Source organism: Lissotriton helveticus, assembly GCF_964261635.1.
Source record: "Lissotriton helveticus chromosome 1_1 unlocalized genomic scaffold, aLisHel1.1 SUPER_1_unloc_53, whole genome shotgun sequence".
Taxonomy (NCBI): domain Eukaryota; kingdom Metazoa; phylum Chordata; class Amphibia; order Caudata; family Salamandridae; genus Lissotriton; species Lissotriton helveticus.
Genome location: NW_027611696.1, coordinates 193,721 through 218,905, shown reverse-complemented (window position 1 = coordinate 218,905; position 25,185 = coordinate 193,721). Strand labels below are relative to the sequence as shown.

At 52.1% G+C, this 25,185-nt stretch overlaps 1 pseudogene across 1 annotated transcript; it reads left to right on the top strand.

The window, feature by feature from the left end:
• Positions 1-6,769: 6,769 nt before the first annotated feature.
• On the top strand, positions 6,770-23,997 carry LOC144806212 (uncharacterized; annotated as a pseudogene). Its single transcript, XR_013605727.1, has 3 exons — positions 6,770-6,971; positions 7,067-7,157; positions 21,443-23,997. The product of XR_013605727.1 is annotated as an uncharacterized LOC144806212 (transcript).
• The last annotated feature ends 1,188 nt before the right edge of the window (positions 23,998-25,185 follow it).

The window sequence follows — 25,185 nt, the reverse complement described above, 5'->3', positions numbered from 1 at the left end:
ACAGGTGGCAGCAGTGCAAGCTTCCCTCACACATAGATCAGGTACAGCACAGGTGGCAGCAGTGCAAGCTTCCCTCACACATACATCAGGTACAGCACAGGCGGCAGCAGTGCAAGCTTCCCTTACACATGCAACAGGTACAGCACAGGCAACAGCAGTGCAAGCTTCCCTTACACATGGAACAGGTACAGCACCGACAGCAGCAGTGCAAGCTTCCATCACACACGGAGCAGGTATAGCACAGGCAACAGCAATGCAAGCTTCTCTCAAACATGCAGCAGGTACAGCACAGGCAACAGCAGTGCAAGCTTCCCTTACACATGGAACAGGTACAGCACCGACAGCAGCAGTGCGAACTTCCCTCACACATAGATCAGGTACAGCACAGGTGGCAGCAGTGCAATCTTCACTTACACATGGAACAGGTACAGCACCGACAGCAGCAGTGCAAGCTTCCCTCACACATAGATCAGGTACAGCACAGGCAGCAGCAGTGCAAGCTTCCCTCACACATAGATCAGGTACAGCACAGGCAGCAGCAGTGCAAGCTTCCCTCACACATAGATCAGGTACAGCACAGGTGGCAGCAGTGCAAGCTTCCCTCACACATAGATCAGGTACAGCACAGGTGGCAGCAGTGCAAGCTTCCCTCACACATACATCAGGTACAGCACAGGCGGCAGCAGTGCAAGCTTCCCTTACACATGCAACAGGTACAGCACAGGCAGCAGCAATGCAAGCTTCTCTCAAACACGGAGCAGTTACAGCACAGGCAGCAGCATTGCAAGCTTCCCTCACACACGGAACAGGTACAGCACAGGCAGCAACAGTGCAAGCTTCCCTTACAGACAGACCAGGTACAGCACAGGTGGCAGCAGTGCAAGCTTCCCTCACACATACATCAGGTACAGCACAGGCGGCAGCAGTGCAAGCTTCCCTTACACATGGAACAGGTACAGCACCGACAGCAGCAGTGCAAGCTTCCCTCACACATAGATCAGGTACAGCACAGGCGGCAGCAGTGCAAGCTTCCCTCACACATAGATCAGGTACAGCACAGGCGGCAGCAGTGCAAGCTTCCCTCACACATACATCAGGTACAGCACAGGCGGCAGCAGTGCAAGCTTCCCTTACACATGGAACAGGTACAGCACCGACAGCAGCAGTGCAAGCTTCCCTCACACATAGATCAGGTACAGCACAGGCTGCAGCAGTGCAAGCTTCCCTCAAACATAGATCAGGTACAGCACAGGCGGCAGCAGTGCAAGCTTCCCTCACACATACATCAGGTACAGCACAGGCGGCAGCAGTGCAATCTTCACTTACACATGGAACAGGTACAGCACCGACAGCAGCAGTGCAAGCTTCCCTCAGACATAGATCAGGTACAGCACAGGCAGCAGCAGTGCAAGCTTCCCTCACACATAGATCAGGTACAGCATAGTCGGCAGCAGTGCAATCTTCCCTCACACATAGATCAGGTACAGCACAGGCGGCAGCTGTGTAAGCTTCCCTTACACATAGATCAGGTACAGCACAGGCGGCAGCAGTGCTTGCTTCCCTCACACACGGAGCAGGTACAGCACAGGCAACAGCAGTGCAAGCTTCCCTTACACATGGAACAGGTACAGCACCGACAGCAGCAGTGCAAGCTTCCCTCACACACCGTCACACACCCTCAGCTTCACACACCCTCACTCACCCTCACACACACACACATACAACAACAAAAGGAATAATTGAAATAAACTATCCTAATCCACACTCTAACTCCAAGATAGAAATCCTGAGTCCTAATTCACCCTAATAAACTAACAGCCTAATTCACCCTACAAATACATACTCAAGATACGCAACAAAAAGACATCCTAGAAAATAACAACCAAAGTAAAAATACGCGCAATGATGTTTATCAAGCTTCAGGTCACCAAACCAACAATTATTAGGACAAAATAACACCAACAAAAGACCGAAGAATTATCAGTCAGGATGCGAGGACTAGGATGTACTAACACAAAAGTAAAACAGCCTATTTTTAACTTGGGTAATAAACAAGCACTATTCATCCCGTAAATCGAAAGGATTAAACACAATTGTCATGAGTTACACAAAAAGCCGTAGGCATATAACAATAGCACTTCATCACACGGAATTACATCAAGTATTAAAAACATATTACGCAACTTGGATTCAGCGCAAAAAAAAATCAATAAACATTACATATGTCTCTTAGCTTCACAAAAGAAATCGTTATACAATTAATACATTTTAAGTGTACAATATTCATGGCGAAAAGAGTACTTAGAAACTCAATGAACAGCTCTTGTACGTCAAATTACAAACAACTGCTAATAATACATTACATAACACTTTAAGAAAATTAATACATTACATATCGATTAATAAAAACAAGACTTTAATTACACCACATAATAATCATTTCGAAATATTACAAACAAAAAAATACAATGTCAACAGTATTAAAAATACACTCCTATTCATTCGTTAACTTAAATATACTATATGTAGTAAATAAAACACCTAATTGCATATAAATTACATAAATAACTAAAATAATTACAATCGCTAACAAAAAATGTCACTATTTATATAAATACACTCGTAATTATTAACTATTTTATGCATACTATCAATACTACTTTACATTATATTACAAATACACGTCGAGGGAATCTCTTACCTATCCGACGACGCACCAACAGCACACGTACAGGAACACGCCTTCCGCATCCGGCTATTCTCCATGTTCTGGAGAATTCCACCGATTACGTATGCTAATCGGAACGCGACGTCAAAAACGTCGCGCTCCGATTGGCTAAAATAAACGTCCATCAAAAAAAAAACGTAACGGGAGGGAAAAGAAAAAAAAAAACTAGAACGCTAACCTGGTAAATGTAGGTAGCGTTCAGGTGGCGATTTCCGTCAGACATTTTATTAACAAAAAATTTTTACAACATCAACCCCTCACCCTCTATAACTCTCTATCACCCTCAACACATCACCATCACTCACCCTCACTCACCCTCAATCACCCTCACTCACCCTCACCCTCACTTACCCACACTCACCCTCACCCTCACTCACCCTCACTCACCCTCAATCACCCTCACCCTCACTCACCCTCACTCACCCTCACTCACCCTCATTCACACTCACTCACCCTCACTCACCCTCAAGCCCTCACCCTCACTCACCCTCACTCACTCTCACTCACCCTCACTCACCCTCAACACCTCACCCTCACTCACACTCAACCACTCACCCTCACCCTCACTCAGCCTCAAACCCTTACCCTCAATCACCCTCACCCTCACTCAGCCTCAACCCCCCACTCACCCTCAAATCCTCATCCTCAATCACTCTCAACCCTTCACCCTCACTCACCCTCAACCCCTCACCCTCACTCACCCTCACTCACCCTCACTCACCCTCACTCACCCTCACTCACCCTCACTCACCCTCACCCACCCTCACTCACCCTCACTCACCCTCACCCACACTCACCCTCACTCACCCTCAACGCCTCCCCCTCACTCACTCTCAACCCCTCACCCTCACTCACCCTCAACACTTCACCCTCACCCTCACTCACCCTCAACCGTTCACCCTCAACCCCTCACTCACCCTCACTCACCCTCACTTACCCTCAACGCCTCACCCTCACTCACTCTCAACCCCTCACCCTCACTCACCCTCAACACTTCACCCTCACCCTCACTCACCCTCAACCGTTCACCCTCAACCCCTCACTCACCCTCACTCTCACTCACCCTCACTTACCCTCACCCCCTCTGCCTCACCATCACTCACCCTCACTTACCCTCAACCGCTCAGCCTCACCCTCACCCTCACTCACCCTCAACCCCTCACCCTCACTCACCCTCACTCAGCCTCAACCCCCCACTCACCCTCAAATACTCATCCTCAATCACCCTCAACCCCTCACCCTCACTCACCCTCACTCACCCTCACTCACCCTCACTCACCCTCACTCACCCTCACTCACCCTCAGCCACCCTCACTCACCCTCACTCACCCTCACTCACCCTCACCCACACTCACCCTCACTCACCCTCAACGCCTCCCCCTCACTCACTCTCAACCCCTCACCCTCACTCACCCTCAACACTTCACCCTCACCCTCACTCACCCTCAACCGTTCACCCTCAACCCCTCACTCACCCTCACTCTCACTCACCCTCACTTACCCTCAACGCATCACCCTCACTCACTCTCAACCCCTCACCCTCACTCACCCTCAACACTTCACCCTCACCCTCACTCACCCTCAACGGTTCACCCTCAACCCCTCACTCACCCTCACTCTCACTCACCCTCACTTACCCTCACCCCCTCTGCCTCACCATCACTCACCCTCACTTACCCTCAACCGCTCAGCCTCACCCTCACCCTCACTCACCCTCAACCCCTCACCCTCACTCACCCTCACCCTCACTCAGCCTCAACCCCCCACTCACCCTCAAATCCTCATCCTCAATCACTCTCAACCCTTCACCCTCACTCACCCTCAACCCCTCACCCTCACTCACCCTCACTCACCCTCACTCACCCTCATCCACCCTCACTCACCCTCACCCACACTCACCCTCACCCTCACTCACCCTCAACGCCTCACCCTCACTCACTCTCAACCCCTCACCCTCACTCACCCTCAACACTTCACCCTCACCCTCAATCACCCTCAACCGTTCACCCTCAACCCCTCACTCACCCTCACCCTCACTTACCCTCAACGCCTCACCCTCACTCACTCTCAACCCCTCACCCTCACTCACCCTCAACACTTCACCCTCACCCTCACTCACCCTCAACCGTTCACCCTCAACCCCTCACTCACCCTCACTCTCACTCACCCTCACTTACCCTCACCCCCTCTGTCTCACCATCACTCACCCTCACTTACCCTCAACCTCTCAGCCTCACCCTCACCCTCACTCACCCTCAACCCCTCACCCTCACTCACCCTCACTCACACTCACACTCAACCCCTCACACTCACTAACCCTCACCCTCAACTCCTCACCCTCACTCACCCTCAACACCTCACCCTCACCCTCACTCACCCTCACCCTCCCTCAACACCTCACACTCAATCACTCTCACCCTCACTCACACTCAACTCCTCACCCTTACCCTCACTCACCCTCTCACCCTCAACGCCTCACCCACCCTCAACACCTCTCCCTCACTCACCCTCCCTCACACTCACTCACCCTCACTCACCCCCACTCAACACCTCACCCTCACTCACCCTAAACCCCTCACCCTCACCCCCTTACCCTCAATCACCCTCACCCCCTTACCCTCAAACACCCTCACCCTCACCAATAACTACAACTTTTCTAATGCTATACTTATTGCATTCCAACCCCACTCATCCACGCAACGCCACTCACACACGCAACGCCACTCACACACGCAACGCCACTCACACACGCAACGCCACTCACACACGCTACGCCACTCACACACGCTACGCCACTCACAAACGCTACGCCACTCACACACGCAACGCCACTCACACACGCAACGCCATTTACACACGCCACTCATCCACGCAACGCCACTCATCCACGCAACGCCACTCATCCATGCAACGCCACTCATCCACGCAACGCCACTCATCCACGCAACGCCACTCTTCCATTTGCAAAAAGAAAAAAGTCTAACTATTCTATTGTGAGACCTATTGCATTTCCAATGCTTGTTTTAGATTGCAGTGACCCCTTGACATTAATACGTTTAGTGGTGTCAACACCGCCCGACCCCTGTGTGCGGGCCTCTCCGCCACCGCTCTCCAGGTGCCCCCCCCCCCCCCCACTGTCGCACACAACCTACTATATATACAATATACAAGCAGCGTTTCAAAGGCAAGAGGTTTACAAGTTACGCCCGGGTGCCCGTGGGTCCAGGACTCGAGGTATCCATACATCATCCTTAATGTCTACAACACGTGCTGCCAACAGAGATCGATTACAACAAGCATTTGCAAAGCCAATAGGCCTTCCTTTCATTGTCTAGCCTCAGTTACAATTTGTAAAAATCAGCAGCGATGAGCAGTGTCGACAGTGTTTGCTTGATCTCCACAGCTGTGGTTTTGATGCATTTGTAATGCCGCAGCGGCGGCTCGCGTGCTTTGCCATTAACAGAAAGCAAAAAAGCGCACAGAGGCCCTTTTAAGTCTGGAGCTGCCGCAGCATTACAAATGTCTTTTAAATATGAACGTGCGCCTCGCGCTGAAAGAAAGACACATCATTGACGGCTCCTGCAGCGTAGAATAAATCTTTCTACCCATATATTTTCTTTACATTACATGCACTCGATGTCTTTAGCGGGAAGAAGGTTAACAAACTTTATTCCAGGGATGTTTAAGATTGCCATTGTTACTCTAACACATCACACAAACCCTTCGATGTTGCATTGCTCTTACTGCTTAGATCAGCCCCCCACACCTCCCCCCCTCACATACCAGACTTTAACTCAGGCCAGGTCGCCACATCCTGCAGAGCGATCCCTATCTTTGAAGACACATTCACACTCGAAACAACTCCATGTCGCTGCCTCCACCGGACCTCTGCAGGTCACTGGCGCCGCCCACATTTACATATCAGACGGGATGAAAGGAGGCGCCAATCACAGGGTCAGCCTCTGCCATCTTTACAACAAGCAGCGCTAGTCACACCTCACTGTGGATGTCGGCGCTACCTTCCCATTCACACCAGGCCTGCCTCGTTTGTTGTCAGGGTACACGTCATTGCACACGTCATTGCACACGTCATTGCTTGCTGTGATCAAAGTACACGCTTTTCTTTTCTTTATCGTATTCCTTATTTAACCTCCACACAAGCCCCTGTCCAGGACAGCGCCTCGTTCAAGCGACCAGAGACGGGCCCTGTGGCACTCGGGCTCTTTCCAGTTCTCGTCTTTGTGTAAGTACATCTCAACTTCTTAAATGTGCCGAGTGCGTCAATGCGTCCTTTGTATTATGTTTACCATTAACACAAAGTTTTGTTTTATTATTTAGCCACGGAAGGAAGTTCTTTTCACAACACTTCGTGTAAACCCGTGACTTTGGGAATCATTTGAAGTGTCCCGCCAAACAACCTGTCGTTTTTGTAAGTAGATTGTCGGGTTTTTATTTACATAATGTGAGTTGTTTACTTAACTTACTTTCTAGGGAAGTGCAGTTCTCGTGACTGGTATTCAGATGGACATGATTGTATGGGATTCTGTTGCAAGTGCATGCTTCGGGGGCCGCGCTTTGGGGTGGCGCCTTTCTTTGATGGACACTCTTGCCGCCCCCGGGCCCCGCCGTCCACGCCACCCGTGTTGTGAAACACTGACGAGCCTTGTGGGAATGCGGGGTCTGAACACAGACACGTCCCTGCGGCCTTGCACCGTATTCAGTTTGTTGTTGTGAGGTACGGGGGTGTCTCCGGGGCCCCAGGAGGGTAGATGAGCCCCTGTCTGAATGATGGGTCGCAGGGACCGCCCGCAGCGCCTTTTGTCCCTCTGACCTGTGCTTCAGAAGGGTGGGGGGTCCAGCACTTGTCTTGCTGAGCTGGATACATTTGCGCTGCCTAAACGCTGCAAGATTCCGCCCCCGGAGCTCCGCAGCTGAGTCTGTGTGAGTAGCGCCTGGAAGCGCCATTCATCTATCCATCCGCACAGATGTGGTGTCACTGGGTTCCTTCCACCTGTTCTGTCCTTGTGCTTAAGGAGCTGACAGCAATGCGTCTGGGTCCGAACTGGGAGACGACGACGAGCGTGCCCTGGGTTGAGGGTGAAATGGAAGTGTGTGAGAGAAGCTTGACACATTCTGCGTGTGCGTGTGCTTTTAAGAGAGTGTGCGTGAGTCTGACCCTGGGGCTCGCTTCCACCTTGAATCTCAGCCTGTGGAGCCTGCTCCCTGGTCACCGTGGAGCCGTAGTCGTGCTGAGAGCGTCGGTGCAGTCACCTCATGTGATGGTGTCACCCGGTGCGGTCCGCACCCCCCCACCCTCCTAGTGACGCCACTGTTAGCAGTGTGATGTTTTGAATGCCCGCCAAAGGTGTGTTGTTTAACACAAAGGGCCATTCTCAGTTCTTTTTTAGCCCGTGTGTGACTCGTGGCTGTGACGGGTGATATAATACACCTGAAATGGCCTACATTTACGGGTTCGTCGAAATTGCAAAGTTCCAGAGAGCTCTTATTGAGGTATAAAATGTCCTGAGTTCTGAGCCTGTAAGAGGGACTCACACTTACGTGTGGCCTAAGTTACGCACAACACCAAACTTTGTGAATCAGGCCTCTAAACGTCATCTAAGTGTACTACCAAGGGAGGGGTTAGATGGGTGTTAAAGTGGGGGAGCTTTACCTACAGGCAGACAGTCGGGCCGCCATCCCTACTCGTGGGGCGCCATCTTTGTATCAGCAGAAGGGAGGGGGCTAGTGCTGGTAAGTACTTTCACTGTATTCAGGCACAATAGCTCCCTGAAACCTACAAGAGCAAGTTAAGGCAATGCTGTGCAAAGCCACTGTACCCTCTTCAGCCACTGACAGCGGCGGCTACTTTTTAGGTCGAGGACCGTCGAGGATCGTCGCACTGCGTAGCAGTGGGCGGAGCCTGAGATTTAATGTTTCTTAGAGGGGGCTTGGAACCCGCCCCTCTTCTCCATTGGCTGGCTTCCTAAACGGAGGCCAGTCATTGGAGGAGAGGGGCGTCACTCAGTTCAAGCCCCATCTTTTTGCGATTCGTGGGCATGTTTTTTAGATTCTTTCTATCTGTGACGCCATCTGTCACTTACCCAAAAACACGCCCCCAAATCGGAATTGTTTTGAGTTTTGCGGCAGGCATTTTTTTTTTGTTGTTGGTAGGAACAGCCCCGCTGCCATTCTTCCTACCATGGGTCTTCCCTCTTTCTTTTAACCTATCTCACGTTTCTCCTTTCTCTTCTGCACCATTTCCATTACCATGACCACTTTCCCCTCCGCTCACCCTCGTCTTTGTTTCCCGCCCTCACCACAGGACCCTCACCACGGACGGTGAACTCCTCTCCGCCAAACACAAGGTGAGTTATTTAATGAGGAGCCCAGCGGCCCGCGCCGCTGCCTGATGCTGCAGCGCGAGGCAGAGAGGCTCACGCTCGCCCCCGCTCGCGCTAGCCTCTCGCGCTGCACAAGAGACATGCTTCTCCTTCCAGCGGCTTGGAGGGAACGGGAGCAGAGCCACGGAGCAGGCATCAGCGCTTCGTGGCATCTAATTGGACTGCCAGGCTACATCGCTGTAGAAGAAGCAGGGGAGATATTAAAAGATGATGAGGCGCTGCCTCTAGATATTGCTTTCATTTGTCCAGCTCTCCATAATAAGGCAAGAGCTGAAACGAAGAGTCAATCATCCGGGGTTCAAGGGCAGCGTTTCCACTTAGACGCTTTCCCGCCCTTTTATACCAAGAATGTATTTTCTTCCAGGGCCGACTTTTGGAAATGGGTGAGCTGGGCCCAGGGTGCCCAGATTTAGAGGGGGTGCACGTTTGGCTGACCTTCTAAGCTGCCTATAATGATCCCTTCATTCCGGGACGCTGGTTCAGTTCATTACCTCTCGGATGTCTATACAATCGTATTTTCTTTACTTCACTTAGCCTCCCTTCAGGTGATGAGACAATGGCAAATGTGTGTTCGCAGGCCGCTCTCTGCTTGGAGATATTCAGCGGCATTTGTGCCTTTCAGCCACTACTAGCTTTCGGCGGAAAGCGCTCTGCATGTTTGGACATGTAGTTCCACACGTGTAATGCAAATAGTGGCGCTACCACCCCCAGAATGCTGTTGCCTGCCTAAGAGTGAATTGGTGATTCCCTTGGGGGTAGAAGCACATGGGTAGAAGCATTTTTTAAGAATTAAAATCTCTTGGAACAGCACAGGGCGCCGTGCTCCAGGTTGTCTATAATTGGGCACACAGAGTTTGTTTCTCCCTTGCTTCGTTCCTACGGGAAAGCGCTCTGATACCTGCGGGTCTAGCCAGCGCTATACAAGGGTGAATGACAATGTCAAGGAGCCCCCTCACTGTGCTTGCACCCCTGCCCCCTGGCTGTGCTTGCTCCCCTGCCCCCTTGCTGTGCTTGCTCGGCCCCCTGACTGTGCTTGCTTCCCTGCCCCCTGGCTGTGCTTGCTTCCCTGCCCCCTGGCTGTGATTGCTTCCCTGCCCCCTGGCTGTGCTTGCTTCCCTGCTCCCTGGCTGTGTTTGCTTCCCTGCCCCCTGGCTGCGCTTGCTCCCCTGGCTGTGCTTGCTTCCCTGCCCTTTCGCTGTGCTTGCTTCCCTGCCCTTTCGCTGTGCTTGCTTCCCTGCCCCCTTGCTGTGCTTGCTCTCCTGCCCCCTGGCTGTGCTTGCTCCCCTGCCCCCTGGTTCCCCTGCCCCCTCGCTGTGCTTGCTTCCCTGCCCCCTCGCTGTGCTTGCTTCCCTGCACCCTCGCTGTGCTTGCTTCCCTGCATCCTCGCTGTGCTTGCTTCCCTGCACCCTCGCTGTGCTTGCTTCCCTGCACCCTCGCTGTGCTTGCTTCCCTGCACCCTTGCTGTGCTTGCTTCCCTGCACCCTCGCTGTGCTTGCTTCCCTGCACCCTTGCTGTGCTTGCTTCCCTGCCCCCTCGCTGTGCTTGCTTCCCTGCACCCTCCCTGTGCTTGCTTCCCTGCACCCTCGCTGTGCTTGCTTCCCCGCACCCTTGCTGTGCTTGCTTCCCTGCCCCCTCGCTGTGCTTGCTTCCCAGCACCCTCGTTGTGCTTGCTTCCCTGCCCCCTCGCTGTGCTTGGTTCCCTGCACCCTCACTGTGCTTGCTTCCCTGCACCCTCGCTGTGCTTGCTTCCCTGCCCCCTCGCTGTGCTTGCTTCCCTGCCCCCTCGCTGTGCTTGCTTCCCTGCCCCCTCGCTGTGCTTGCTCCCCTGCCCCCTGGCTGTGCTGGCTCCCCTGCCCCCTGGCTGTGCTGGCTCCCCTGCCCCTGGCTGTGCTTGCTCCCCTGCCCCCTCGCTGTGCTTGCTTCCCTGCCCCCTCGCTGTGCTTGCTTCCCTGCCCCCCTGGCTGTGCTTGCTTCCCTGCCCCCCCTGGATGTGCTTGCTTCCCTGCCCCCCTGGCTGTGCTTGCTTCCCTGCCCCCCTGGCTGTGATTGCTTCCCTGCCCCCCCTGGCTGTGCTTGCTTCCCTGCCCCCTCGCTGTGCTTGCTTCCCTGCCCCCTCGCTGTGCTTGCTCCCCTGCCCCCTGGCTGTGCTTGCTCCCCTGCCCCCTGGCTGTGCTGGCTCCCCTGCCCCTGGCTGTGCTTGCTCCCCTGCCCCCTCGCTGTGCTTGCTTCCCTGCCCCCTCGCTGTGCTTGCTCTCCTGCCCCCTGGCTGTGCTTGCTCCCCTGCCCCCTGCTTCCCCTGCCCCCTCGCTGTGCTTGCTTCCCTGCCCCCTCGCTGTGCTTGCTTCCCTGCACCCTCGCTGTGCTTGCTTCCCTGCACCATCGCTGTGCTTGCTTCCCTGCACCATCGCTGTGCTTGCTTCCCTGCACTCTCGCTGTGCTTGCTTCCCTGCACCCTCGCTGTGCTTGCTTCCCTGCACCCTCGCTGTGCTTGCTTCCCTGCACCCTCGCTGTGCTTGCTTCCCTGCACCCTTGCTGTGCTTGCTTCCCTGCCCCCTCGCTGTGCTTGCTTCCCTGCACCCTCGCTGTGCTTGCTTCCCTGCCCCCTCGCTGTGCTTGCTTCCCTGCCCCCTCGCTGTGCTTGCTTCCCTGCACCCTCGCTATGCTTGCTTCCCTGCCCCCTCGCTGTGCTTGCTTCCCTGCCCCCTCGCTGTGCTTGCTCCCCTGCCCCCTCGCTGTGCTTGCTCCCCTGCCCCCTGGCTGTGCTTGCTCCCCTGCCCCCTGGCTGTGCTGGCTCCCCTGCCCCCTCGCTGTGCTTGCTTCCTGCCCCCTCGCGGTGCTTTCTTCCCTGCCCCCCTGGCTGTGCTTGCATCCCTGCCCCCCCTGGCTGTGCTTGCTTCCCTGCCCCCTGGCTGTGCTTGCTTCCCTGCCCCCTGGCTGTGCTTGCTTCCCTGCCCCCCTGGCTGTGATTGCTCTCCTGCCCCCTGGCTGTGCTTGCTCTCCTGCCCCCTGGCTATGCTTCCTTCCCTGGCTGTGCTTGCTTCCCTGCCCCCTGGCTGTGCTTGCTTCCCTGCCCCCTGGCTGTGCTTGCTTCCCTGCCCCCTGTCTGTGCTTGCTTCCCTGCCCCCTGGCTGTGTTTGCTTCCCTGCCCCCTGGCTGTGCTTGCTCCCCTGGCTGTGCTTGCTCCCCTGCCTCCCCGCTGTGCTTGCTTCCCTGCCCGCTCGCTGTGCTTGCTTCCCTGCCCCCTCGCTGTGCTTGCTTCCCTGCCCCCTCGCTGTGCTTGCTCTCCTGCCCCCTGGCTGTGCTTGCTCCCCTGCCCCCTGGTTTCCCTGCCCCCTCGCTGTGCTTGCTTCCCTGCCCCCTCGCTGTGCTTGCTTCCCTGCACCCTCGCTGTGCTTGCTTCCCTGCACCCTCGCTGTGCTTGCTTCCCTGCCCCCTCACTGTGCTTGCTTCCCTGCCCCCTCGCTGTGCTTGCTCCCCTGCCCCCACGCTGTGCTTGCTCCCCTGCCCCCTGGCTGTGCTTGCTCCCCTGCCCCCTGGCTGTGCTTGCTCCCCTGCCCCTTGGCTGTGCTTGCTCCCCTGCCCCTTGGCTGTGCTTGCTCCCCTGCCCCCTCGCTGTGCTTGCTTCCCTGCCCCCTCGCTGTGCTTGCTCTCCTGTTTGTGTATGTGGCTCTGGGTGTGTGTGTGGCTCTGGGTGTGGGTGCGGCTCTGGGTGTATATGGAGCTCTATGTGTGTGTGTGTGTGTGGGGCTCTGTGTGTGTGTGGGGCTGTGTGTGTGTGTGTGGCTCTGTGTGTGTGTGTGTCTCTGTGTGAGTGGCTCTGTATGTGTGTGTGGGTGGCTTTGTGTGTGTGGCTCTGTGTGGGTGTAAATGCAATCGGTCATGCATTTGGGAGCGATTAAGCTATTGGCATTGTAAATAACAATGCCATTTATTTAACGATTAAGCTATTGGCAATGTAAATGACAATGCCATTTATTTATGATTTAAAAAAAAAATGTAATGAGCAATGCTAATAGCTCTACCTTTAATAATGCCGAGACCATTGCATTGTAAATGCTTGTTATTATTACTAATGAGCGCGCATTTCACGCGTCGTGCGTGTGTCCTGTCTGGGCACCCTGTTGGATCAGCCCCCCTTGGGCACTAGTGTACCCGTGGAGTGGGGGGATGCTGGCGCTGGCGGGCCACAGAGTGTGCCGGGGACCAGGCGAACCTCTCCCAAGGCGCACGGGCTGTCAGGCCCTCGTGTTTACAAAGCTCGCCCATTGACTTTGCGGCTATATTATGTGTAAATGAACACCCATGCTGTGTGCAGAAAAGTGAAAAGTATATTAAAACAGTCACAATAGCTCCCAAAGGCTCCATTTTCAACCGTGGGCCCGAAAAACACGGACACTGTTTGCCCTATGACACTTTGTTTGTGCAATGGAGTCGACGTGTTCCTAAGAGGCATTTCCTACAGCTCTTTACACAATGCACCATCGCCTGAACCATTTCTGGGGAACACTATCCTATGCCCATTTGATAGGAACAACACATTTTGGTACAAAATATAATATAACATGATATTAAGATGGCATGTTGACGCCAACTGCGGTTGGGCTGGTGCTTAAACACGCCTTGCTCACTTCAATGGCTGCAGGTTTTTGCACCCGGATTTCTCTGCATGGAGGGCCACTGCAGCCCTTCATCTGTCTGGCAAACTCTTCCATGCCTCGGGCCCGTGGGACGCCTGTGCCTCCACCCCTGCAGCCAAGGAGACCCCCACCACTGGAGTAACGAAAAGTGAAGGGGGCTCCCTGCACGGTACTTAGAGGGGCCCCCTCCAGGCTCAATCAGGAGCTCTCCGGCCACAGTGCAGTGCCGAGGGGGCCCCTTGGAGCTAGAGCCCCCCACACCGTGGGACGCCTGTGCCTGCACCCCTGCAGCCAAGGAGACCCCACCAGGACCTCTCACGGCAGGCATCTCCTTCCTCTCTCTCCCTCCAGCCCCACATTGCCCCTATCCTTGTTTATCTGCATGCGCATCTCTCACACTCTGCCCCACTCTGTACTCCTCTCCCTCCTGCCCCACATTGCCCCCCTCCTTGTCTATCTGCATGCGCATCTCTCACACTCTGCCCACACTCTGTACTCCTCTCCCTCCTGCCCCACATTGCCCCCTCTCCTTGTCTATCTGCATGCGCATCTCTCACACTCTGCCCACACTCTGTACTCCTCTCTCCCTCCTGCCCCACATTGCCCCCTCCTTGTCTATCTGCATGCGCATCTCTCACACTCTGCCCCACTCTGTACTCCTCTCCCTCCTGCCCCACATTGCCCCCCTCTCCTTGTCTATCTGCATGCGCATCTCTCACACTCTGCCCCACTCTGTACTCCTCTCCCTCCTGCCCCACATTGCCCCCTCTCCTTGTCTATCTGCATGCGCATCTCTCACACTCTGCCCACACTCTGTACTCCTCTCTCCCTCCTGCCCCACATTGCCCCCTCCATGTCTATCTGCATGCGCATCTCTCACACTCTGCCCCACTCTGTACTCCTCTCCCTCCTGCCCCACATTGCCCCCCTCCTTGCCTATCTGCATGCGCATCTCTCACACTCTGCCCCACTCTGTACTCCTCTCTCTCCTGCCCCACATTGCCCCCTCCTTGTCTATCTGCATGCGCATCTCTCACACTCTGCCCCACTCTGTACTCCTCTCCCTCCTGCCCCACATTGCCCCCCTCTCCTTGTCTATCTGCATGCGCATCTCTCACACTCTGCCCCACTCTGTACTCCTCTCCCTCCTGCCCCACATTGCCCCCTCTCCTTGTCTATCTGCATGCGCATCTCTCACACTCTGCCCACACTCTGTACTCCTCTCTCCCTCCTGCCCCACATTGCCCCCTCCATGTCTATCTGCATGCGCATCTCTCACACTCTGCCCCACTCTGTACTCCTCTCCCTCCTGCCCCACATTGCCCCCCTCCTTGCCTATCTGCATGCGCATCTCTCACACTCTGCCCACACTCTGTACTCCTCTCTCCCTCCTGCCCCACATTGCCCCCTCCTTGTCTATCTGCATGCGCATATCTCACACTCTGCCCCCACTCTGTACTCCTCTCCCTCCTGCCCCACATTGCCACCCTCCCAAGGTCTATCTGCATGCACATCTCTCACACTCTGCCCCCACTCTGTATTCCTCTCCCTCCTACCCCACATTGACCCCCTCCTTGTCTATCTGCTATGCAGATCTCTCACACTCTGCCCCCACCCTGTGCTCCTCTTCCTCCTTCCCCACATTGCCCCTCTCCTTGTCTATCTGCATGTGCATCTCTCACAATCCGCCCCCACTCTGTACTCCTCTCCCTCCTGCCCCACATTGCCCCCTCTCCTTGTCTATCTGCATGCACACCTCTCACACTCTGCCCACACTCTGTACTCCTCTCCCTCCTGCCCCACATTGTCTCCCTGTCTATCTGCATGCGCATCTCTCACACTCTGGCCCCACTCTGTACTCCTCTCCCTCCCTCCTGCCCCACATTGCCCCCCCTGTCCTTGTCTATCTGCATGCGCATCTCTCACACTCTGCCCCCACTCTGTACTCCTCTCTCTCTCCCTCCTGCCCCACATTGCCCCCTCTCTTGTCTATCTGCTTGCACATCTCTCACACTCTGTGCTCCTCTCCCTCCTGCCCCACATTGCCCCCTCCTTGTCTATCTGCATGCGCATCTCTCACACTCTGCCCCACACTGTACTCCCTCCCTCCTGTCCCACATTGCCCCCTCCTTGTCTATCTGCATGCGCATCTCTCACACTCTGCCCCCACTCTGTACTCCTCTCCCTCCTGCCCCACATTGCCTCCTCTCCTTGTCTATCTGCATGCGCATCTCTTACACTCTGCCCCACTCTGTACTCCTCTCTCCCTCCTGTCCCACATTGCCCCCTCCTTGTCTATCTGCAAGCGCATCTCTCACACTCTGCCCCCACGCTGTACTCCTCACTCCCTCCTGCCCCACATTGCCCCCTCCTTGTCTAACTGCATGTGCATCTCTCACACTCTGTACTCCTCTCCCTCCTGCCCCACATTGCCACCCTCCCAAGGTCTATCTGCATGCGCATCTCTCACACTCTGCCCCCACTCTGTACTCCTCTCCCTCCTGCCCCACATTGCCCCCCTCTCCTTGTCTATCTGCATGCGCATCTCTCACACTCTGCCCCCACTCTGTACTCCTCTCCCTCCTGCCCCACATTGCCCCCCTCTCCTTGTCTATCTGCATGCGCATCTCTCACACTCTGCCCCCACACTGTACTCCTCACTCCCTCCTGCCCCACATTGCCCCCCTCCTTGTCTATCTGCATGCGCATATCTCACACTCTGCCCCCACTCTGTATTCCTCTCCCTCCTACCCCACATTGACGCCCTCCTTGTCTATCTGCTATGCAGATCTCTCACACTCTGCCCCCACCCTGTGCTCCTCTTCCTCCTTCCCCACATTGCCCCTCTCCTTGTCTATCTGCATGTGCATCTCTCACAATCATCCCCCACTCTGTACTCCTCTCCCTCCTGCCCCACATTGCCCCCTCTCCTTGTCTATCTGCATGCACACCTCTCACACTCTGCCCACACTCTGTACTCCTCTCCCTCCTGCCCCACATTGTCTCCCTGTCTATCTGCATGCGCATCTCTCACACTCTGCCCCCACTCTGTACTCCTCTCCCTCCCTCCTGCCCCACATTGCCCCCCCTGTCCTTGTCTATCTGCATGCACATCTCTCACACTCTGCCCCCACTCTGTACTCCTCTCTCTCTCCCTCCTGCCCCACATTGCCCCCCTCTCTTGTCTATCTGCTTGCACATCTCTCACACTCTGTGCTCCTCTCCCTCCTGCCCCACATTGCCCCCTCCTTGTCTATCTGCATGCGCATCTCTCACACTCTGCCCCACACTGTTCTCCCTCCCTCCTGCCCCACATTGCCCCCCCTCCTTGTCTATCTGCATGCGCATCTCTCACACTCTGCCCCCACTCTGTACTCCTCTCTCACTCCTGCCCCACATTGCCCTCCTCCTTGTCTATCTGCATGCGCATCTCTCACACTCTGCCCCCACTCTGTACTCCTCTCCCTTTTGCCCCACATTGCCCCCTCCTTGTCTATCTGCATGCGCATCTCTCACACTCTGCCCCCACTCTGTACTCCTCTCCCTCCTGCCCCACATTGCCCCCCTCCTTGTCTATCTGCATGCGCATCTCTCACACTCTGCCCTCACTCTGTACTCCTCTCCCTCCTGCCCCACATTGCCCCCCTCCTTGTCTATCTGCATGCGCACCTCTCACACTCTGCCCCTACTCTGTACTCCTCTCAATCCTGCCCCACATTGCCCCCCTCCTTGTCTATCTGCATGCGCATCTCTCACACTCTGCCCCCACTCTGTACTCCTCTCCTTCCTGCCCCACATTGCCCCCCTCTCCATGTCTATCTGCATGCGCATCTCTCACACTCTGCCCCCACTCTGTACTCCTCTCCTTCCTGCCCCACATTGCCCCCTCTCCTTGTCTATCTGCATGTGCATCTCTCACACTCTGCCCCCACTCTGTACTACTCTCCCTCTTCCCCACATTGCCCCCCTCCTTGTCTATCTGCATGCGCATCTCTCACACTCGGCCCACACTCTGTACTGCTCTCCCTCCTGCCCCACATTGCCCCCTCTCCTTGTCTATCTGCATGCGCATCTCTCACACTCTGCCCCCACTCTGTACTCCTCTCCCTCCTGCCCCACATTGCCCCCCTCCTTGTCTATCTGCATGCGCATCTCTCACACTCTGCCCTCACTCTGTACTCCTCTCCCTCCTGCCCCACATTGCCCCCCTCCTTGTCTATCTGCATGCGCACCTCTCACACTCTGCCCCCACTCTGTACTCCTCTCCCTCCTGCCCCACATTGCCCCCCTCCTTGTCTATCTGCATGCGCATCTCTCACACTCTGCCCACACTCTGTACTACTCTCCCTCCTGCCCCACATTGCCCCCTTCTTGTCTAGCTGCATGCGCATCTCTCACACTCTGCCCACACTCTGTACTCCTCTCCCTCCTGCCCCACATTGCCCCCTCCTTGTATATCTGCATGCGCATCTCTCACACTCTGCCCCACTCTGTACTCCTCTCCCTCCTGCCCCACATTTCCCCCTCTCCTTGTCTATCTGCATGCGCATCTCTCACACTCTGTACTCCTCTCCCGCCCCACATTGCCCCCCTCTCCTTGTCTATCTGCATGCGCATCTCTCACACTCTGCCCACACTCTGTACTGCTCTCCCTCCTGCCCCACATTGCCCCTTCTCCTTGTCTATCTGCATCCGCATCTCTCACACTCTGCCCCCACTCTGTACTCCTCTCCCTCCTGCCCCACATTGCCCCCCTCTCCTTGTCTATCTGCATGCGCATCTCTCACACTCTGCCCACACTCTGTACTCCTCTCTCTCCTGCCCCACATTGCCCCCTCTCCTTGTCTATCTGCATGCGCATCTCTCACACTCTGCCCACACTCTGTACTCCTCTCTCTCCTGCCCCACATTGCCCCCTCTCCTTGTCTATCTGCATGCGCATCTCTCACACTCTGCCCCAACTCTGTACTCCTCTCCCTCCTGCCCCACATTGCCCCCTCTCCTTGTCTATCTGCATGCGCATCTCTCACACTCTGCCCCCACTCTGTACTCCTCTCCTTCCTGCCCCACATTGCCCCCTCTCCTTGTCTATCTGCATGTGCATCTCTCACACTCTGCCCCCACTCTGTACTACTCTCCCTCTTCCCCACATTGCCCCCCTCCTTGTCTATCTGCATGCGCATCTCTCACACTCGGCCCACACTCTGTACTGCTCTCCCTCCTGCCCCACATTGCCCCCTCTCCTTGTCTATCTGCATGCGCATCTCTCACACTCTGCCCCTACTCTGTACTCCTCTCAATCCTGCCCCACATTGCCCCCCTCCTTGTCTATCTGCATGCGCATCTCTCACACTCTGCCCCCACTCTGTACTCCTCTCCTTCCTGCCCCACATTGCCCCCCTCTCCATGTCTATCTGCATGCGCATCTCTCACACTCTGCCCCCACTCTGTACTCCTCTCCTGCCCCACATTGCCCCCTCTCCTTGTCTATCTACATTCGCATCTCTCACACTCTGCCCCCACTCTGTACTCCTCTCCCTCCTGCCCCACATTGCCCCCCCTCTCCTTGTCTATCTGCATGCGCATCTCTCACACTCTGCCCCCAATCTACTCCTCTCCCTCATGCCCCACATTGCCCCCTCCTTGTCTATCTGCATGCGCATCTCTCACACTCTGCCCCCACTCTGTACTCCTCTCCCTCCTGCCCCACATTGCCCCCCCTCTCCTTGTCTATCTGCATGCGCATCTCTCACACTCTGCCCCCAATCTACTCCTCTCCCTCCTGCCCCACATTGCCCCCTCCTTGTCTATCTGCATGCACACCTCTCACACTCTGCCCCACTCTGTACTTCTCTCCCTCCTGCCCCACATTGCCCCCTCTCCTTGTCTATCTGCATGCGCATCTCTCACACTCTGCCCCCACTCTGTACTCCTCTCCCTCCTGCCCCACATTGCCCCCCTCCTTGCCTATCTGCATGCGCATCTCTCACACTCTGCCCCACTCTGTACTCCTCTCCCTCCTGCCCCACATTGCCCCCTCTCCTTGTCTATCTGCATGCGCATCTCTCACACTCTGCCCCCAATCTACTCCTCTCCCTCCTGCCCCACATTGCCCCCCTCTCCTTGTCTATCTGCATGCGCATCTCTCACACTCTGCCCCCACTCTGCACTCCTCTCCCTCCTGCCCCACATTGCCCTCTCTCCTTGTCTATCTGCATGCGCATCTCTCACACTCTGCCCCCACTCTGTACTCCTCTCTCTCCTGCCCCACATTGCCCCCTCCTTGTCTATCTGCATGCACATCTCTCACACTCTGCCCCCACTCTGCACTCCTCTCCCTTCTGCCCCACATTGCCCCCCTCCTTGTCTATCTGCATGCGCATCTCTCACACTCTGCCCTCACTCTGTACTCCTCTCCCTTCTGCCCCACATTGCCCCCCTCCTTGTCTATCTGCATGCGCATCTCTCACACTCTGCCCCCACTCTGTACTCCTCGCTCTCCTGCCCCACATTGCCCCCCTCCTTGTCTATCTGCATGCGCATCTCTCACACTCTGCCCCACTCTGTGCTCCTCTCCCTCCTGCCCCACAGCCTAGAACTTCATCAGCTATCACTTCTTCCTTCTGCATTTCTGGGAACCATTTTCTCTTTCTCAGTTGGACAACAATTTCTAACCTCATAAGCTCGACCACTGGTGTCACTGCAAGCAGCAAATCATTGGTCTGAAAATAACTCTCTTCATTAAAGAAAGGCTCTGAACTTGAACTGTGTTTCCATTCCCGCAAAAACACCTCACAAAAATTAGTTCTATTAATTACTCTTTCCCTCTTACTTTTGGCCTTCATGAAATGGATTCGTTTATCTAGTGATCGACTTCTGTTTAAAACTAAAATAAATAATTTCCTCTTTACTTCAAAAGCCTTTTCAACAATAGATTTAATATGTTTCTTCCTTTTATAAAAACAGTGCTCTCTATTTATATTTCTTCATATCTTTCAGAAAATTATGCACTACTCTGTTATAAAATAATTTTTTACGTATTTCTTTATATTAATTTTCTCTTCTTTTGCCATAAGTTGTATCCTTTGAATGTACATTGCCTTTTTTTCCTTTCCTATATTTTTGAATTTTTTGTGTGCTTTTTTCAACATTTTCAATATTCTTTCTGAGTCTAGTAATATTTTTAATAAATTTGTTGGTGGTCTTTCCAGAACATTTTCTCTTTTTAGTCACATTATCTTGGTCATCCAATACTTGTTGTTGAGTTTTTTTCAAGTAACTGTCCTTTAGCTCTCTTTTTCTGAAATTCTCAGGCATGATAACTTAATTTTAATAATGATAAACAATATCTGTAAAAAAATAAACTTAAATAAAAGTATATTAATAACTTTATAAATTATACTTTTCGGTTACTATACAAACACATTCTACATAATACTGACTGGGGAATTATAGGCCTGAAACACAAGGGTAAAACTGTTCATCAGAATTTCCATCCTTAGACCTCCTCAACGTAGTATTCCAGTGTTCTCAAGCTTTCTATCTCGAGAATGCCTAGAGGCCTCTCATCCCTCTCTCAAAATGAACTCAGACTCTGGATGTCTGTATTAGCTAATAAATGTTATTCCTTAGTTCCAGTTTGCATTCTTTAACAATCTCTTGTTTTAAATCCACAGGTGATTGAAGTGTTGGCGTAGAAGACACAATGGTGATCAGTAATAAGCAAATAATTAAAAACTATTAAAGCGCCTACGCTAAAGAAGTAAAGTTGCTTCAGAGCTCCAACAAGAGGAAAGTATCCAGGAAAAAGATGTGGTGAGGAACTTGGATTAGAGTAAAATAAAGAATGTGAAAGCAGTTTCTCGAAATAGATTTCCTGCTGCTCTAATGGTATATGATGAATGCCCTGGAGATGCTAACCCAGGGCAGGAAGACCATCTATCTCAACCAGAGAGAACACACATCAGTCTAAAGTTCTAATCGATCCAAGAGAAGATAATACACACAGAACAAGTGGGACTTGAAGAGTTTTTGACAGACCTCAGCAAAATGGAACTTGAGCACCATATCCAGTGAATTGTCGTTAAATCAAAAACAAATATCTGTTCATCACTTATACATTGTAAACAAAGCTGCTTAAAAGACCAGGTAATCAGGTTAGGACTAAGATATCTGCTAGTTACGAACTAGCGATGTGGGTAAATCTGGGACCAAGGGAAGGAGAGTGAGGGAAAATAACTGCACCTCTGCGACCAATGACCACATTTTGCTTGTAGTCCAGGTCCATATGTCCACTACCATTCTTACCCATTAGAAGTGACCTCAGGTATTTGTTACCGGGCAAGACCTGCAAAATCCTTAAAATCCTCATTGTAGTCTTATATACAGATATAGAAGACATCCGTAAGAAGGGTGACAAGAAACAATGTGCTGCTACTGATAAACAATAGTATTCTGAATGTTCATGCCAATACATTATGTGAATATTTACCTAGCTTTGAAATACTGAACACCAAAAAAAGACCTGTTAAGGGCTTCATTAACTCATAAATGAATACGTTCGAGAAAAGGGTTAGAGAATCTATAGGGATGTAATGAAGAGGCAATAATCCCATGAGAGGCTTCCCCATAAGTACCAGGGGCTGCTGATATTAAGGTTGTAGGGTGAATTAGGTTGCCAACAGAGGTTATAAACTGTGAACTCCACAGAGAATTGATCTTTGGCTAAATAAATGTCCAAGTGTTAAGTTGAACAAGTGCAGCACATTTGAGTGGGTGATGCTAAACACATGCTGAATAAGATTTAGTCTTGTCTTATGGCATGTCCCAACTTGGCGATATTAACTTCAGAAAGAAATTTTATCTCATAATGGAATGTATACAAGACAAAACCGAACTTGGAGATATTAGCACCAAAAAGAAGTCTCATTCATGCTCTGAATGTGAGAAGAGCTTTAGGTGTCGATCCAGTCTCAGTGAGCATGAGAAAACTCACACAGGGGAAAAACTTTATCAGTGCTCTGAATGCCAGAAACGCTTCACTCGCAAACAGCATCTGACTCGACATGTGAGAACTCACACTGGGGAAAAACCTCATAAGTGCTCTGAATGCCACAAAGGTTTCCGAAGTAAATTCAGCCTTACTCGACATGAGAGAATACATACTGGAGAAAAACCTTTTCAGTGCTCTGAATGTCTGAGAAGCTTCATTTGTAAAACCCTTCTCAGTCAACATGAGAGAACTCACACTGGAGAGAAACCTTATCAGTGCTCTGAATGCCTAAATAGTTACCAATGTAAAGCAGATCTCACTCAACATGAGAGAACGCATACTGGGCAAAAACCTTATAAGTGCACTGAATGCCAGAAAACCTTCAGTCGGAAAAAAGTTCTCACCCGGCATGAGTTAACCCATACTGGGCAGAAATCCCATCAGTGCTCTGAATGCCCAAAAAACTTTAGTCGTAAATACCTTCTCACTCAACATGAGAGAACCCACACCGGGGAAAAACCATATCACTGCTCTGAATGCCACTAAAAAGCTATTGGTTGCAAACTGGTCTTATTTTCCATGAGAGAACTCACACTGGGGAGAAACTATATGAGTGCTCTGAATGTCACAAAAACTTTAGTGAACGAGATAGTCTCACTCACCATGAACAAACACATACTGGACAAAAACCTTATCAGTGTTCTGAATGCCTAAAACATTTCAGTTATAAAACCAGTCTTATTGTACATCAGAGAACTCACACTGGGGAAAAACCTGATCAGTGCCTTGAATTCCAGAAAACCTTGAGTCATAAACTCAATCTAACTTTACATGAGAGAACTCACACTGGGGAAAGACCTCATCAGTGCCTTGAGTGCCAGAAAAGCTTCAGTCATAAACTCAGTCTAACTTTACATGAGGGAACTCATAGTTGGGAAAAACTTCATCAGTGCTCTGAATGCCAGAAAACCTTCCGTGTGAAAAGTCACCTTACTGTTCATGAGAAAACACATAATGGGGAAGATCATTTTCGGTGCTTTCAATTCCAGACAAGCTTTAGTTTTAAAATAATTCTCACTCTGCATGTAAAAGCCCATACTAACCAAAATAAATGTATGAGTGTTTTGAAGGCATGTAAAGATTAAGTTGGAAGATCCATGTTATAAAGGAAAAGTGTTTATTAGTGTTCTGAATGCCAGAAAAGCTATATTCATAAAATTAATTTCAATGAAAATTAAAGAACGCGTCCTGTGTCAAATCCTTATCACTGTTCTGAATTTCAGGAACACGAGTTGTAAAATGGATGCCTTTCGACACGAGAGAACCCACACTGAGTGAAAAACCTTAAATATATACCCTTTGCCAGAAGCACTTGTCATATCCATTGCAGTGGTTGTAACCCACTTATACTAAGAGCAAAACTGGTTTACTTCCAATCTCAAAAAGCGGACGCTGATAATTCCTCAAATAGGTCTTTGGTTCTACCAAGCACAGTTCACAGCCCCTCTTCTAAGATTCATGGGTTACCTTTGCAACAGCTTTGAGAATGACTTGATGTTTTCCTTTTTTCTTTTAAACATATCTTTATTGCATATCTTATAGCTTACGTTTTAATGTACCTCTCCAAGTGGACAGTCCAGTCTTAAGATTAATTCATGTCACTTCTTATACACTGATCAAACATTTATACATATATTCCTATCTTTCCCATGTAGGAGGCACCTGCGGAAAAATTTACCCAACTGACCCCCATTCCCACATCTCATAGAGAATAGAAAGATGCTCTACTATCCCTCTTCAAGTGTAGCCACCCACCCGTCAGAGGTGCCCACAACTTTGACCCTTTCCTCCTAGCCCCCTCGCCTTTTTTTTTTGCATATACTGCCACTTCCGTATGATAAATAGCCATTAGACGAGCGAGCCATTGTTGGACCGATGGTGCTGAGAGGTCTTGCCATGCTGTATCCAAGCTTAGCCGAAAATCTGTCATTAAAATAAACACAAATGCCTGTGCCTGGCTAATGATTGATTCATTACTAATTCCCAGTAATATAAGTTGCGGGCTCTATACTATACTTAGTCCCAGTCCTCCCTCCAGGAACTCAGTAATGTCCCAAATGAGGCCACCTTGGACTGGGCTGGTTGCAAACAGTGTATCAAATGCGGCCTGTGTGAATGGCATCGGGAACAGTGCTGGTTACTGGTTCCACCCCATGTAGCTATTTCCCCCTGAGTGTAGTACAACTTGTAATATGTTTTAAAATGCTGTACTTTGCAGAAAGGCATACATTAAGATAGTCTGTGCCAGATTTCAGATAACCTTCAGATAACCTTTGGTCTTTCCAGTGAATTTCTAGTTTTTAAAAAAAATAACAAATAAAAATAACAAAGTAATATTTTATTACCATATGTAAAGCCAACCCTCCT